Source organism: Podarcis raffonei, chromosome 3, assembly GCF_027172205.1.
Source record: "Podarcis raffonei isolate rPodRaf1 chromosome 3, rPodRaf1.pri, whole genome shotgun sequence".
Taxonomy (NCBI): Eukaryota; Metazoa; Chordata; class Lepidosauria; order Squamata; family Lacertidae; genus Podarcis; species Podarcis raffonei.
Window position 1 is genome coordinate 30,772,120 of NC_070604.1, and position 15,347 is coordinate 30,787,466.

Consider the following 15,347-nt stretch of genomic DNA (forward strand, 5'->3'; position numbering starts at 1 on the left):
GCTTTACAGCTAGGAGCCAAAGAACATCTGATGCGAGAGACTTCAAGTTCAAAGCAACCACTGGGAGATCCAACTGCCATCAGGGCAGATGAGCTGGGCTGCTTAAACCTTATCCAGGGCAGTACTGATTTAAATTGGGAAATCACCTTAAAATGGAACTTAGTCAATGTGACCTACCATAAAATGTTGCAGTGCAGAACATTCCTATTCAGGTTTCCCTGGACTCTACATCCTCTCTCTGCCACCTCCCCACCCTGTTTTCCTTTCCCCCCTCTCCTTCTGCTCAGTCTGGATTCTGTACCCACTGAGTCCTCAATGGTTTTCCACCTTACACTTTTCCCACCAATATCTTTTATATTCCTGTAAATAATCCTGTAGTTCTCCCAAGCCTTCCAATACCTCCCTCTTTTGCATGTTTCAGCTACACTAGGATCAGTACCCAGAATGAGTTCCAAGCGAGGACCTGCAAAATAATGATGCAGCCTATCGATGGCGTGAATCAGTAGCCTCCCGTTGTAGCTCAGGAGGCTGGAAAAACAAAAGCTAGCACCAAATGCAGGAATCTCTGCTCTTACCTGGGTCCTACTTCATATATATTTCCCACTCCCATTTTTTGATCATTTTAAAGTGAAACTGGTCTGCATACAAGTTAAAGGAATCAAACTTTTCTGCATGCAGCTGAGTTGCTTGATTTAGCCTGGAAGGAGGTCACAGGGGGCAATTTACTGCAACCTGAGAAGTGTGTGTGTTCACGCATGGCATGTGCATATGAACAGGAATCTAAACCAGTCTCAGCCCTACATCATCGGCAATATTAACTATGGACCACACTGCAGAGTTTCTGTAAACTACTGTCAACAAGGCTGGAATAAGGGTATAATAATGAACTGCACTGAAACATTATACTACTCTCTTGGCTACTCTGGGATATTTAAAATAAACTATTCTAGAAGACGGCGGGACGCGGGTGGCGCTGTGGGTAAAAGCCTCAGCGCCTAGGGCTTGCCGATTGAAAGGTCGGCGGTTCGAATCCCCGCGGCGGGGTGCGCTCCCGTTGCTCGGTCCCAGCGCCTGCCAACCTAGCAGTTCGAAAGCACCCCTGGGTGCAAGTAGATAAATAGGGACCGCTTATCAGCGGGAAGGTAAACAGCGTTCCGTGTGCTGCGCTGGCTCGCCAGATGCAGCTTTGCCACGCTGGCCACGTGACCCGGAAGTGTCTCCGGACAGCGCTGGCCCCCGGCCTCTTGAGTGAGATGGGCGCACAACCCCAGAGTCTGTCAAGACTGGCCCGTACGGGCAGGGGTACCTTTACCTTTACCTTTATTCTAGAAGACAAGCTTAAGTGAGCTACCCGAAATCAGCTAAAATAAGATTTGCTTCCTCTTAGAATGTCTCCAACTGTACCATTATTAGCAAAGTAAAAAAAATAATACATGGACTACAATTCTGCTAACATTCTACAACTAAAGGAGGAAAAGCACAGATGATCAAATTTGGGGAGAAACTGATTTTTATAACAAACTGAAATAACCAGTTTTCAGGGCAATGTTGAACTATGCATATTACACCATACAGATTACAGAGGTATGTTACTTTCTTAGTTTTCCTCCTTTAAAAGCAGCATCAAAACCATTGATGACTGAAGTTAATATAAACCCAGGATCTCTGACCTGCCATCTTACCTGTTTAAGATTACTAATTGCTGTAAACTTATATGAGCCTGTTCTGTATTTATTTATTCATGGTTGCAAGCCTCACATTTGCAAGCAAAGTAGAAACCTAGGAGAGAATGGCCGTTTGGAGCTATGGAGGTAATTTGTCTAATAAAATTGGCAGTGCATTAGAGACATAATCATAAAAGTAGGAAATTTGCTGAAAAGAACCATAATTTATATTACAAATTATTTTGAGGTAAATTTTTGATTAGCAACTTGGTTTGTAAAATAATTTATTCCATCTGCAATTTCTGTCATGCACGTAACTTACAACAACTATAAAAAAATTAACACACCTTCCCCAGAATACAATGGATCTTCCTACATGACATCTATCGGGTCATATATTCTCAGTTATCCAGTATGCACATAACAGTTGAGATGAGCAGCAATAACTAACTTCCACAACTAGGTCAGGTCCCTCTATTCTATGTCCTACCACACCCAAGCAGGGGACGCGGGTGGCGCTGTGGGTAAAACCTCAGTGCCTAGGACTTGCCGATCGTATGGTCAGCGGTTCGAATCCCCGCAGCGGGGTGAGCTCCCATCGTTTGGTCCCAGCTCCTGCCCACCTAGCAGTTCGAAAGCACCCCGAAGTGCAAGTAGATAAATAGGTACCGCTTTCTAGTGGGAAGGTAAATGGCGTATCCGTGTGCTGCGCTGGTGCTGGCTCACCAGAGCAGCTTCGTCACGCTGCCACGTGACCCGGAAGTGTCTGCGGACAGCGCTGGCCCCCGGCCTCTTAAGTGAGATGGGCACACAACCCTAGAGTCGGACACGACTGGCCCGTACGGGCAGGGGTACCTTTACTTTTACCTTTACCACACCCAAGCACAACCAAGCACCATACAAATTTTTACACAACAATTTGAGAGATAAATCATATATTTCATCTGAAATTGTCAGTAAAAACTGGATTCACAGCCCTTGAAAAGCACTGGCTCCTTCTTACAAAGCTGCTACCTACTGCTTTGAAAACATTTCTAGCTATCCTAAACAGAGCAGAAAACATCACATAATTTCACCAATTTTGCACTCCTGTTCAGATTGGATACCTGGGTCAACTTTCCCCTAATTACACTACCAAGCCTTGATCTGAATGTGGTTTCTGGAAGCTTGCTACCTATGCTTCCAGCATATATACTGCTTAAAAGTAAGACGCAATTGCTGCTTTGCTATAAATGCATTTTGCACATTTCAAACTCCTGTGATAACTTAGCTGCTGAGTCGGCAAAGAACTCTCTTTAATGTCGCTTGCTTTACTCTGCAACTTCAATATAAACCACAAGCGACTGATGCTACAGTAATGTGGAAATAATGTTGCCTTCAACAGTCTGTTAGGATAGATAGTCCCCCCTGCAAAAAAAAAAAGTAAGTCGCTTAAGGGCACATCAAATGTGGTGCATATGTAAGAGACCGATGTGTGCACCCTGTGGGGTTTTATCAGCCATACATGTTGCCATCTGTAGAGAAACAAGGAGCTAAGGTTGACAACACATCTTACTGATTTTTTACATGTGAGTAAAAGCATTCGGTGATGCATTAGAAGTGCCCCAATCTTTAGATTGCTGACCCTAAAAGGCAATATGGTACAGGTGAATGAAAACAGAAGCCTGAAGGGCAGAAAGTCCAGCTGCTGAGGCAGCATTTGAGGTAAGCTGGTGTTTGTAACTTTGCACTTCCTGTCTAAGACAGAGAAGTCTCACTGCTTTGTGGGATAAGCCTGAGCCCTAGAGATGGCCTTAACAGATTCTTCAGTCATAAAAGCTTTGAGCCTTTGTGTGCTCTTAACACTCCCCATAGGTCTCCAACTTCATACGGAGTGGAAAAACAACAACCCACCTATTGCATGTTAGCATGTTCAGGTAGTCATATTTGGTCTCTAGCCTATTCTCAGTAAATTAGCCATGTTAAGGTAAAATATTATCTTTGGCCTGTTAAACTTGCTACTTCTGGTTAAATGGACAACTGAAGTGAACCAGTGGAGCACATAATATCTTTATCAGCCATGCAGTTTGCTGCTCACCTGGTCGACCAAGGTAAGCAGTAGCACACCTCAAGCAGTAACTCAAAGTGGAAAATGAACTCTCATCTCATTCCTCATGCCATCTATCTTTCTGCTCCCCACCATCAGTGAGGCTATCCCAGATGCTCTCCCCAAAAACATTATTATTAATATAAATTATTTTCATAATACAGTCGTACCTTGGTTTTTGAACAGCTTAGTTCTTGAATGTTTTGGCTCCTGAACGCCACAAACCTGGAAGTGACTGTTCCGGTTTGTGAACTATTTTTGGAAGCCGAAAATCCGACAGGGCTTCCGTGGCTTCCGATTGGCTGCAGGAGCTTCCTGCAGCCCATCAGAAGCTGCACTTTTGTTTCTGAACGTTTTGGAAGTCAAACAGTCTTTTGGAATGGATTCCGTTCGACTTTCAAGGTACAACCCAACTGTACAAGAATTAGATCAAAATACAGCCTCCAACCCTTTCCGACTTTTAAGGATAAGCAAAGCCACTTGAATAGGCCCAGTTACCAGAGATATGTAACAAACCCTCATATGCCATTATCATACCTCCTGTGCCTATCCCTTTGTTGTTGTTGTTTAGTCGTTTAGTTGTGTCCGACTCTTCGTGACCCCATGGACCAGAGCACGCCAGGCACCTCTGTCCTCCACTACCTCCCGCAGTTTGGTCAAACTCATGCTGGTAACCTCGAAAACACTATCCAACCATCTCGTCCTCTGTCGCCCCCTTCTCCTTGTGCCCTCCATCTTTCCCAACATCAGGGTCTTTTCCAGGGAGTCTTCTCTTCTCATGAGGTGGCCAAAATACTGGAGCCTCAGCTTCAGGATCTGTCCTTCCAGTGAGCACTCAGGGCTGGTTTCCTTAAGAATGGATGCGTTTGATCTTCTTGCAGTTCATGGGACTCTCAAGAGTCTTCTCCAGCACCATAAATCAAAAGCATCAATTCTTCGGCGATCAGCCTTCTTTATGGTCCAGCTCTCACTTCCATACATCACTACTGGGAAAACCATGGCTTTAACTATACGGACCTTTGTTGGCAAGGTGACGTCTCTACTTCTCAAGATGCTGTCTAGGCCTGTCATTGCCCTTCTCCCAAGAAGCAGGCGTCTTTTAATTTCGTGGCTGCTGTCACCATCTGCAGTGATCATGGAGCCCAAGAAAGTAAAATCTCTCACTGCCTCCATTTCTTCCCCTTCTATTTGCCAGGAGGTGATGGGACCAGTGGCCATGATCTTCGTTTTTTTGATGTTGAGCTTCAGACCATATTTTGCGCTCTCCTCTTTCACCCTCATTAAAAGGTTCTTTAATTCCTCCTCACTTTCTGCCATCAAGGTTGTGTCATCTGCATATCTGAGGTTGTTGATATTTCTTCCGGCAATCTTAATTCCAGCTTGGGATTCATCCAGCCCAGCCTTTCGCATGATGTATTCTGCATATAAATTAAAAAAGCAGGGAGACAAAATACAGCCTTGTCGTACTCCTTTCCCAATTTTGAACCAATCAGTTGTTCCATATCCAGTTCTAACTGTAGCTTCTTGTCCCACATAGAGATTTCTCAGGAGACAGATGAGGTGATCAGGCACTCCCATTTCTTTAAGAACTTGCCATAGTTTGCTGTGGTCGACACAGTCAAAGGCTTTTGCATAGTCAATGAAGCAGAAGTAGATGTCTTTCCGGAACTCTCTAGCTTTTTCCATAAACCAGCGCATGTTTGCAATTTGGTCTCTGGTTCCTCTGCCTCTTCTAAATCCAGCTTGCACTTCTGGGAGTTCTCGATCCACATACTGCCTATCCCTAACAGGTTATAAAACAATGATTCTGCAAACAGCAGCAAGGAGATAGCCAAGCTAGTTCTAATGACTAGAGCCAATAAAGTGACAGAATGGAGAAAGGGGCAGCCCAAATCAACATACGGAAGAGGTGAACAAGAAACAAACAAGTGAGTAAACATGCAGTAAATTAATGACTTTCAAGGATGCTTTCTTTCTCTACTTCCATACCATGTAATTTAGTCCTGGCAACTACTCTTAGCAGCTTTCTCCTCTCCAGCTGCAGACACTGAGGCATGCGGCCAGTCACTATTATACGCAAAAAAAATGTTGTACAATGGTAGTGGGGGCTTGCTAGAATAGACAAAATGTAACAAGGCAATGGTGATGAAGTTAATATTCCAAGCAACTGGAAGCAAACAATCACCATTAAAACACAAACACATCAGTGAAGCCAAAAACAAATTCCTGAAAGAATCACACAGAGCATATATGTTTTGAAATGGCAACATTCACAACTGCCTGAGATTCAATATACAGGCTAAACCTATGTAATATCAAGAGCATTGTACCAATTTTCTTTAAATAAAAAGGGGGAAGTAAAATGCTTTTGAAAAAAATTATTTACAGCATGTTTATGTTGCCTTAAAAAGGTAAAGGTAAAGGATCCCTGACAGTTAAGTCCAGTCGCAGACAACTCTAGGGTTGCGGCGCTCATATTGCTTTACAGACCGAGGGAGCCGGCATTTGTCAGCAGACAGTTCCACATAAAAGCATTTGTCAGCAGACAGTTCCACATAAAAGCAACCCACATATAAGTCCAGGAAGTGTCATCAACATATGTTGCCCTCAGCCACATATATGCAATGGTGAAGTAAGTTAATTTTTGACTTTTATAGACTTGTTGCAGGGGGGGTATTTTTAACAAATTTTCACATAAAAAGATTGCATATATGGATACAGATTTGACCATACTGCACTTTATAATGTTTTTGTACTACTGTAGATATTTCCAAACTTATCAGCCAACTTAAATACCAGGATTTCCCCACCTCCAATAACTCAGATGGAGGAGGCTTTTGAAAGTCATAGTTTCACACTGCAGTCCTATACCCATTTACCTGGCTGGAAGCAAGTCCCACTAAAATGAATGGGACTGACTTCCAAGTAGATATACACAGGATTGCACTTTCAGTTATTCTAGATTTCCTTTGAAATTTACAATGAATCTTAGTATTAACTGACTGTGAAATATTAATACTGTATGTTATAAGCTTGGAATAATAGAATATGGAACAGATTTTGGCATGGTTACATATTGCACTCCCTTTACAGAAGAATTTCACAGTAATCTAACTTGCCGTTAAGACAGATGGAAAAGGTTGAAAGATAATAGCTCTCAACAGTAACACTTACTTCTTAACCATGCTATTCCAAGTAATTGCCATATTCTGCTTGCCTTATTCATAATTAACAGTTTCTAAAAATTGTCATGTAAACAGTCTACTATGCAACTTCCTAGAAAACTCTTAAAGAGATTTACATACTGCTGCACATCAAAGGAAGTTTCTGCACTATGGTCTGTTGTGTTTCCATCTGTCAATTACTGCAAGTCATATGCTACACATGAACATCTACCATGGCCACACAAACTCATTTCTAACCATTTCGAGACGGGTAGCCATGTTAACCTATTGCAGCAAAAACAAAAATCAGTATTGTTGCACCTTAAAGACTAAAGAGAAACTTCTTGAAAGTGCAACTGAAACTTCCAAGTACAGTGGTACCTCGCAAGATGAATGCCTCGCAAGAGGAAAAACTCGCAAGACGAAAGGGTTTTTGGTTTTTTGAGTTGCTTCGCAAGACGAATTTCCCTATGGGCTTGCTTTGCAAGACGAAAACGTCTTGCAAGTTTGTTTCCTTTTTCTTAAAACCGTTAATACCCAGGGTGCATTGCTTGAAGAGGTGCAGTTGCACCTTTGGTGATTTTTGAAGCTTTTCCAAAACTTCTTTTGAAACCGTGCTTCGCAAGACGAAAAATTCGCAAGACGAAAAAACTCGCAGAACGAATTAATTTCGTCTTGCGAGGCACCACTGTACAAAAATATTAGAAATCAGTAACTATATATGGACTGAAAACAGGGATAAGTGTTATACCAACAACTACAGAAACAGCCAAGGGATGAGACAGCAAGAGCTATTCTTGCAGAAACACAACTAATGAACTAAAAAAAGTCCTTAAATACACCTTCATAAAAAAACCCGAGGCTTTTCTGCTGGGGATAATTGGAGAGGAAATCAAAAAGGAAGACCAAACACTTTTTCAGTATGCAACAGTGGCTGCTAGAACTTTAATAGCGCAGAATTGGAAGACATCAAAAATCCCAACTATAAACGAGTGGCAATCTAAACTATTTGATTATTTAGAATTGGCAAAAATGACACAGAAAATAAGAAACTAAAAAGGCATAAAGTTTAACAACTAATGGAATAAATTTATGGTATACATGGAAACAGAGGTAAAAAATCTAAAAATCACAGTAGGTGTGACATAACGCTTGTGACGCAAAGAGTTTTTTGAGGAAAAGAAACTGTAGATAGAAAATTTTTTAACACATTCCGAAACTGAGATGAAGGGAAGTCAATTTAGTGTTGTGTGAGTTAATGTAAGTTAATTTGTTGATGTCTTATGTCAGGTGATGTTTTTTCTCTTTTTTTATTTTTTCTCTTTTTTCTTTTTCTTATTATTTCTTTTTTTTTTGTCTTATGTATTTTTTCCTCTGTATTTATGTTTTATATGTTGTCTTTGTTTTATAATGAATTAAATTCAATTTAAAAAAGAAAGAAAACACTCAGGTAGACCGGCAAAAAAAAAAAGAAAGAAAGAAAGACAACTAAAAACTAGGTCTAGGTCTAGGACAGAGGCAGACAATACCAGTTAGGCCTGGGTGATACCTGCTGTTCAGATCCATTTACAATCTATCAGATCCAACTGCAGATTCTGCAGTCATCTCTCTGCAATATGCAGAATGGATACTTATCTCCAATTTTCAAAACATTAGTGCCATCACACCACCCCAGAAGCTTCAGGAATGCTAAGGACGTTTTAGCAGGGTTCACAAAGAGGTGTTGTACATGCTCTTCATTAGGATTTGCGGGTGATGGGTCAGTGTGACTGTGTGTGTGTGTGTGTGTGTGTGTGTGTGTGTGTCATAGTTCAAAAGGAAGTGCTATTGTTAGGATTTCTGCTTCTGACTAGGAGAAAGCTCATAATTTTCCTATCACTGCTTGATGACAAAGTCTTACCACAAGTCAAAGCATCATCTGATTTTGTCCTATCTAGGATGGTTTGCAGCAGCAGCAGATACAGTTTTCACACCCAAAGCTTAAATCAGCGCCTCCCTCAACAGAAATCCCAAACCTGTAATGGCTGGAACACCCATTCCAATTCTTCTCCTGTGTTAGCAACACTTATACCTAGCTCAAAAAGAGGAAATGCACTCTATGAAACACATTTCTAAGGTGTTAATTTCTTTATTCATTAGGATATATAGTACTAGGCTTGGGTGATATATCAAGACCACGATGGCAGCTTCACCCAGCAGTAGTATATTCAGACTACCCAATACAAATATATTAAAACTGCCTTAGATGACCTGGGCAGTTAGTCAAACACTGTAGGAAACACAGGAGAGGCCACACGCTTACCATAACTTGAGTATTTCCACATTCAGGCCCTATATGCAAGAGTGGGGAGAGAGGTTAAGCCTTTTCTCTCCATGTTCAAACTCTGATCTACACAAGGAGGTGGGGTGGGCCAGCATGTGCCATGCCCATTTCCATCTTCCATGAAATTCATTTCTACACTACTTGACTAACTACTAACTAAGTGACACCACTGGCGCAGAGAAACTGTTATTGGGTGGTTTAGAAATATTTAAAATAAATACCACAAATAACCCAGAGATGTATTTTAAATAAAAGGGCACATTCTACTCATGTAAAAACACCAGGCAGGCCCTACAAATAACCCAGAGATGCATTTTAAATAAAAGGGCACATTGTACTCAAGTAAATGCACATTGATTCCCGGACCGTGCGCGGGCCAGATTTAGAAGGTGATTTGGCCGGATCAACCCCCGGCCCTTAGTTTGCCTACCCATGATGTACACAATCACTCACTGATCTGCAAGGCTACAAACAGACCTAGCACAGACACACAACAGGTGCCATTAGTAAGAACACTATACAGGTACAACACAATCATTTGTAATGCATTCAGTTATATTCCTCCCTCCATGAATTGTTACCTGGCAAAAGCTATTTCATCGAACTATAGGAGAGGGAGTGAAAGCAGGGCCACTATTAGCCCAACTCAGAGCGCAGAAACCTGTGGCTCGTCATCTCTCTAAAATAGTTCCAATCCGAGCTGTTCGTTCTATGAGTTTGTAACTAATACCTGGGGCCTAGGTTGACTTTTTCCTCCTCCCCTCCAGCCCTCCCCTGTTTTGGACTGTAAGTCTGAGGACAAGGACTGTCTCCCTTTGGATCTCTAATTATTATTTATTATTTGTACTATTTTATAGCCACCTGATATAAAAAACCCAATATATAAGAATTAAAAACACACGCAACAACAACCAACCACTTTTTCTGCAACTAACTAGCAGAAGCCAGACCAATTTAAACACCCAGCAGGTTAAGTGTCAAATGCCTAGGAGGAGAGAAAAGTCTTCGCCTAAAGCCAAAAAAATATTAATTTTAGCACCAGGCACATCTCATTAGCGAACAGCTACTCTGGGGATCTTTTTTGGTCAGAGAAGGATAAAGATTCTTCAGATACGTACAGTGGTATCTCTGGTTACGTACTTAATTCGTTCCGGAGGTCCGTTCTTAACCTGAAACTGTTCTTAACCTGAAGCACCACTTTAGCTAATGGGGCTTCCCACTGCTGCCACGCCCCCGCCATGCGATTTCTGTTCTCATCCTGAAGCAAAGTTCTTAACCCGAGGTACTATTTCTGGGTTAGCGGAGTCTGTAACCTGAAGTGTATGTAACCTGAGGTAAAGGTAAAGGTACCCCTGCCCGTATGGGCCAGTCTTGACAGACTCTGGGGTTGTGCGCCTATCTCACTTAAGAGGCCAGGGGCCAGCGCTGTCCGGAGACACTTCCGGGTCACGTGGCCAGCGTGACAAAGCTGCATCTGGCGAGCCAGCGCAGCACACGGAAACGCTGTTTACCTTCCCCCCAGTAAGCGGTCCCTATTTATCTACTTGCACCTGGGGGTGCTTTCGAACTGCTAGGTTGGCAGGCGCTGGGACCGAGCAATGGGAGCGCACCCCGCCGCGGGGATTCGATCGGCAAGCCCTAGGCGCTGAGGCTTTTACCCACAGCGCCACCCGCGTCCCACTGTATAAATAAGTGAATATGAAGAGGCCAACACCAGACAGTTAAAAAACACTGCATAATTATTAATAACCTCAGGAACATTTAGATTTTAAACACTGGATGTATTCATCTCAGAAAACCCTATATAATGATTCCCCAGTCAAATATAGAAATAATAAGCAGGTTCACCACTTTCAAAATAATTAATGCTACTCTTCATTCTTAATCATTTGTTTTCACAAATTCTTATAGAACACTGTTGCTTCCCTTTTCTTGGATTTCCCACCCCTCAACACATTAATTCCTCTACAACTGTAATTCAGTAAATATTCTCCAGTTATTCTCCTGTTACAAGAAAATGAAATAAATAGCTAACTGAATGAAAATAAAAGTTAAAAATAAAGGAATTACTATAATCACAATCAGTTATAATATTTTTGATCACAATATATCCTTCCACCCACTCACACGAATAATGTAATACCATTCAGACACCACATACTTAACTGGAGCTGGCAACCATTATTGCTCATACTTACCATGTGCTGTTTTTGAAATTCCACTTTTTCATGTTCTTAAAAAAAAGCCATTCTGTTCTTAGGGCACATATAAAACCTGGAAGGCTTCCAGCCATTTCTCCATTCACTTTCATTCTTGCATTTCTTAAAACTACAAATCAACTAGACACTGTGTCTGCACAGCACCTAGCACACAGCCAATAGTATGAATTCTATTCTCTGATTTTTAAAAAATGTTAAGATAACAATGCTAACAAAATTCAGCCATCAACCATCCTTAGACAGCGTCTCCTTTGACAATAAGCTTCAAGATGTCCTTCAAGTATTGCACCAAAATCTGTAAGGCTGACAAGGCTACAATAAAGCAGCAAAGAAATAAACTTACCTGGAAGTAAGGCTCATTTAAGTCAATAGGTATTGCTTATGGGTATGCATGCAAGGACACACACACAGTTAAATCTGAGACTGTTGCTTTTACACAGGTTTACAAGATATCCCATGGTAGATGGGATTACTTGTCTGTTTTGTTTCCTTAGGCGAAAACCAAATTACTCATTCCCACTAGGAAAAAACAAAAAACAGTGGCTCCTTAAAGGCTAAATGGGGAGATTTACACTGGTTAGACTTTCAGGCACACAAAAGACGGGTGTGTTTTCTGTGACACAGCACAACCCACACGCAGAACTACTAAGAAATAAAAGGGGGAAAAGGTAAAGAAATAAACCCCACTGAGTACAAGTAAACGAGTGCAGGATTTCAGCCTAACACAGCGACCCCCTTTTCCTACAATTTCTCACCCCCAAGACAACGCCAACTCGCGGGGTTTTGACTGACACCGCAAACAAGCGGGGACTGAAGAGAAGAACCCACCCAGACACGCGTCCCAAACATTCACACGTTCGGGGACGTCATCGAGGAAGGGGGGGGGAGGGCGGAAGAAATACATACTGAAGAGGCTAAAGCAGCAACCTGTCCTCCTCCAAAAGTAACTGGGCAGCGACAACCACCCCCACCACCGCTATTCCGTGCCTTCCACCATGGCTCCTCCGCCTGACTGCGAGGTGGTGGGATTTGGGGGAGGAAGAGGATGCTGGGCGGTGCCGGCTCTACTTCCCTTTGTTTTGACAGGTTCACACGACCACCCTCCCCCAGAGACCCCTCGCCCATCAAACGCCCCTTACCAGCAAGAACGGGAGACCCTGGATGGAGGAAGAGGGCGAAGGGGGTCGTCGTGGCAGCGTCAGGGCCGCCTCAGAACCCGGCGAGGGTCTGGAGCTTCTCCTCCTCCTTCACCACTCCTCGCAAGTAGCGGCAGCAGCCATCTTGCCTTCTCCGCCCCTCGCTCCGTTCTCGGCGCGGTCACGTGGGCGCGGCTGGCCTCCTCCTCCTCCTCCTCCTCCTCCTTCTCGGGCTGAGGCGGGCGAGCCTGAAAGCGGCGAGATTGAACGCCCGGGGGGGGGGGCAGGAGGCGCGCTCTGCTCGGGGTTGAGCTCTGCTGGGCTGGGTCTGCTTGACTGGCTGGGTCTGGGTTGCCAAGCCCCGCCCCCACTGCAAATCAATACAAATCAATATAAATCTGAGTTTCTGTCGCCCCCCCCAACAAAAATCCAGGCTACGCCCATGTCAAGAGCTCCACAGAGTGGGGGGGGGGACCCGACCTCTCCGTTTACTGTGCAACAAAGAGCCCTGTGGCACCTCCCCATAGCTGTCAACGTTTTCCTTTTTTTAATGGAAATTCCCTTATTCCTAATAGGATTCCTCGCAAGAAAAGGGATACACACACACATATTCCGGGAAGTTCTTTCCCCCCTTTTATTATTTTATTTTGACCAAGTAATAATCATAAATAAATAGGAATAAAAATGTGCACCCCACCACTGAGACCAGTGCCAGATTTACATATAAGCTAAACAAGCTATAGCTTAGGGCCCCACTCTCTTGGAGGCTGCCAAAAAATTTAAAGGGGGGAGAAACTGGATGTACATTTCCAAAATATAAGATAAGGTCAACAATAAAATACATATTTTGTTATGTGCAAATGGCTTTAGATACCTATTAGGTCCATAATTTATCATATATTCAACACAAAAAACAGCAACAATTTGTTAATAAAGGACAGCTGGACATACTGTATAAAGGGCCCCATTACCTTCAGTAGCTTAGGGCTTCATTGAACTTAAATCCGGCCCTGACTGAGACCATTCCATTGTAACTAGCCAACCTCCCAAAATTTCAGCACCTTATGCGATGGTTTGACCCCTTTCCTGTTATAACAGTGTTAAGTTCTGCAAACACCTTCCATATCTCCTCGAAATCATGTCTCCTGCATATTCCCCATCTTACCTTAACGGCACAGCACATGTTAATTTATCATTAAGAGCTATATCCCATATAACACGTTTATGCCATATGACTGTATGCAGTGCTGTCCCACTCTGTGAGGCAATGGATCAAAATAATATTGATTTGGTCTTGAAAGAAAATTGCAGCCAAGTATTAGGAGATAATTTGCAGGGGGGTGTGGGGGGACCCCCAAGATTTCGAATGCCTAGGGACCTCCACAGGGTTTAATCCAGCACTGGGCGGAGGTTCTCCAGCACACACAGAAGCCGAGCAGCGATGCTTTCTTTGAGATGCCACCCTGGCTGCCGCTAAGTTCGGCGAGAGCCAGGGCACTCCGCCTGTGGAAGTGGTTGGGGCAGGAGGCGCCAATTCCCATTTCGCTTCATGGAATAATAACAATAATAATAATTTATTATTTGTACCCCTCCCAACTGACTGGGTTGCCCCAGCCCACTCTGGGCAGCTTCCAGCACATATAAAAAACACAATAAAACATTAAACCTTAAAAAGCTTGCCTATACAGGGCTGCCTTCAGTTGTCTTCTAAAAGTTATATAGTTACTCATCTCCTTGACATCCACAGGGTTGGAGCCACTACCAAGAAGGCCCTCTGGAAGGCCGGCCCTTCCTGTAGGGACACTCAACAAGGGGTTAGAAGTGCAATCATGTTCACCGGGTTTATTCTGAAATCCCTTTAAATTTGATGGGGGGATTTGCTCTCGAGTAAATGTGATTAAACCTGGAGTCTATGAGTATAGAATTTAGCGAGGAGAGGCATAGACCTTTGGATTCCTAAGCCTTTTGAAATCAAACCATCCTATGCTCTGCACTGGGGCACTTGTTTGCCAGTAAATGTGGTTAGGGTTAGTCTATTTTTAAAAATATGGTTTACTAACCCTGCCCTGCCCTGTGGAACTAGTAATCTAGCCCATAAACATTATAAAACAGTTACAGAAGGGAGTGTCCTCTGTTTATGAACAAGTGAAGAGAAGAGTAAAGTTAATTGCTGCCATCAGAAGTTGTAGGAAGAGCTTGACTGCAGGGTATATACAACTCTAATAATAGTTCCTGTGAGTAATTTGAAATTGTAAGTGCACTCCCCAGGTATAATGCCCTTTCCAGCACAGTAGCAAGCATTTTCAGGTGTTTATTTTAAACTCTACCTGGAGAGAATGCCTTTAAGGGTGGGTTAAAGGGAGGAAAAGAATAAATGGGCATCCTTTAAGGAAACGGCTCCCCCTTCCAAAAAAAGGTAGGGAACATTGGGATAATTTTACACACATCTGCATAGATGCCCAGTTTGGTCAAGAAGGTTTTTGTCGCTGTTTTACTAAGCATGTGTCAGGGAACTGACATCAGAGCGAGAGGCGAAGGGGAGGCTCCCAGATGATGCGGGCGAAGGACCTAGCAGCAGGGGGAGAAACGGCTCAATAGAGGGGGAAGCAAATCAGCGCAACACCAGGGATAAAGGGGGGCAGATGGGGGAAGCGGAGAGAGGGCTCCAGGACTCTTCACTGGACATCAGTGAGGAGAGCACAGGTCCTCCGTTACCCACGCCCTCCCTGCGCAGAAGACTCCCGCGCAGTGAGAG

The 15,347-nt window shown here is 43.3% G+C and overlaps 1 protein-coding gene across 9 annotated transcripts in view; it reads right to left on the reverse strand.

Moving 5' to 3' along the window:
* The window catches only part of KIDINS220 (kinase D interacting substrate 220), a 65,565-nt gene extending 52,781 nt beyond the window's left edge, over positions 1–12,784 (reverse strand). For 8 of the 9 annotated variants that reach the window (XM_053380948.1, XM_053380949.1, XM_053380947.1 and 5 more), the window contains exon 1: positions 12,596–12,784. The gene's annotated coding sequence lies outside the window, so the exon portion shown is untranslated. Of the gene's footprint in view, positions 1–12,362; positions 12,486–12,595 lie in introns of those variants that run through there. The other variant, XM_053380942.1, reaches the window with a different exon arrangement.
* Between the last annotated feature and the right edge of the window lie 2,563 nt (positions 12,785–15,347).